General features: G+C 29.2%; 1 long non-coding RNA gene across 1 annotated transcript in view; it reads right to left on the reverse strand.

The window, feature by feature from the left end:
- Nucleotides 1-1,632: 1,632 nt before the first annotated feature.
- Nucleotides 1,633-2,500, reverse strand: part of LOC123509049 — a 2,813-nt gene continuing 1,945 nt past the window's right edge. The window contains exon 3 of the long non-coding RNA XR_006676088.1: nt 1,633-1,735. This is a non-coding gene — a long non-coding RNA (uncharacterized LOC123509049). The remainder of the gene's footprint in view (nt 1,736-2,500) is intronic.

A 2,500-nucleotide genomic window follows, 5' to 3' on the forward strand; every position in this document is an offset into this window, starting at 1 on the left:
CACAAAAAATACAAAATAATTTCTTTTTTTCTATTTTCTTTTTTCTTTTATTTATTTCAATCTTTTCTTTTTAGTCTCATCAAAATTAACGTTTATTTATTTATTTATTTATTTATTTTTCTCATTCACAAACGCGCACAAAAATACAAAATAATTCCTTTTTTTTCTATTTTCTTTCTTTTTTCAATCTTTTCTTTTTAGTCTCATCAAAATTAACGTTTATTTATTTATTTATTTATTTATTTATTTATTAATTTATTTTTCTCATTCACAAACGCGCTAAAAAATACCAATTAATTCTTTTTTTTTTCTATTTTCTTTCTTTTTCAATCTTTTCTTTTTAGTCTCATCAAAATTAACGTTTATTTATTTATTTATTTATTTATTTATTTATTTATTTATTTTTCTCATTCACAAACGCGCACAAAAATACCAATTAATTCTTTTTTTTTCTATTTTCTTTCTTTTTTCAATCTTTTCTTTTTAGTCTCATCAAAATTAACGTTCATTTATTTATTTATTTATTTATTTATTTATTTATTTTTCTCATTCACAAACGCGTTAAAAAATACAAAATAATTTCTTTTTTTCTATTTTCTTTCTTTTTTCAATCTTTTCTTTTTAGTCTCATCAAAATTAACGTTTATTTATTTATTTATTTATTTATTTATTTATTTATTTTTCTCATTCACAAACGCGCTAAAAAATACGAAATAATTCCTTTTTTTCTATTTTCTTTCTTTTTCTTTCAATTTCAAAATCTCGAGTTTTTCTAGTTCATTTTCTTACTTTCTCTAATTATTTTCTTTATTTTCTCTAACTTTCACTGCAATAAAAATGAAAATAAAGATAGCAGTAATTTTCACTCGCTCACTTTCTCACTTTCTTTTTTTGGGAAAACCAACCCAAGAGAGAGAGAGAGAGAGAGAGAGAGAGAGAGAGAGAGAGAGAGGTGTTATCCTGACAGGCTGAAGAGATGGAATGAAAGGATGACGTCTCTCTCTCTCTCTCTCTCTCTCTCTCTCTCCAGACGGTCATATGATGTCTCAGAGCAACCTTGTAAGTGTAGAGAGAGAGAGAGAGAGAGAGAGAGAGAGAGAGAGAGAGAGAGAGAGAGAGAGAGAGAGAGAGAGAGAGAGAAATGCACAGAAGGAAAAAGAAGAATTATGAGAGAGAGAGAGAGAGAGAGAGAGAGAGAGAGAGAGAGAGAGAGAGAGAGAGAGAGAGAGAGAGATGTATCTGACACGTGAGGAAGGATACCGGATCAAATTACACGAGAGAGAGAGAGAGAGAGAGAGAGAGAGAGAGAGAGAGAGAGAGGAAGGGAGGGAGAAAGATGATCTGACATTCTCTCTCTCTCTCTCTCTCTCTCTCTCTCTCTCTCTCTCTCTCTCTCTATTACCTTACCTTATCTTTCATTCCTTCTAATTCTCTTCTTTATCTTCATTTATCATTCTCCAATACTCTTTTTCTCTTCCTCTCTCCTCCTCTTCCTCTTCCTCTTCTTGTTTCTCCATCTCCTCATTCGTTATCATCATTTCTTCATTATCAATTTCTTCTTCCTCTTCGTTAAATAATATTCCGTATCTCTTCTCTTCTTCTTCTTCTTCTTCTTCTTGTTCTTCTTCTTCTTGTTTCTTCACCTCTTCTATCGTGTTCTCTATGTCTCTTTTATTATTTTTCATCCTATCTCCTTCTTTTATCACGTATTTCATTATTACATCTTCGTTCTGGTCTGAAAAAACATGAAAATATATACATACATATATACATACATACATACAGACAGACACACACACACACAAAAATACTTGAAAAAATAATTTCTTTTAAGCTTATCTGGAACAAAATTGTATATTAACAGAACAATTTTGGAATTTATTAGAAAAGTGTATGCATGTCTGGAGGAAAAGTCATTTGTTTTGGGAGTTTTTCTTGATTTTTGAAAAGTGTTTGATACATTGGACCATGAAATTTTACTTAATGAACTGAAACATTTAGGTATTAAGGTATTGCAAACAAACTCCTTCGCTGTTATCTGTCTGGGCGGAAGCAATGTGTATTTTGTAATGAAAAATATTCCTCTTTTCAATTTCTAACTAAAGGTGTACCACAGGGTTCAGTTTTAGGCCCATTACTTTTTCTTATATATATATAATGATATTGTAAATGGCAGTAATACATTTGACTTTGTTCTATATGCTGGTGATACATCGCTACTAATTAATGATAAAGACGTTAATTCATTACATGTTTTGGCAGAACTAGATAAAATTAATCTTTGTGTCAATTCAAATAAACTTAAACTAAATGTAACCAAAACAAATTGCATATTATTTCAAAATAGATCAGTAAAAACATCTATTCCTCCAATAATATTAAATGGTGAAACTATAACTAAAGTCAGTTATTTAAAATTTCTCGGTGTTTTTATTGATGAAAATTTAAATTGGAAATACCATATTGATCAGACATGTTTAAAAGTTTCCAAAGTTACTGG

This window comes from Portunus trituberculatus, chromosome 26 (genome assembly GCF_017591435.1).
Source record: "Portunus trituberculatus isolate SZX2019 chromosome 26, ASM1759143v1, whole genome shotgun sequence".
Taxonomy (NCBI): Eukaryota; Metazoa; Arthropoda; class Malacostraca; order Decapoda; family Portunidae; genus Portunus; species Portunus trituberculatus.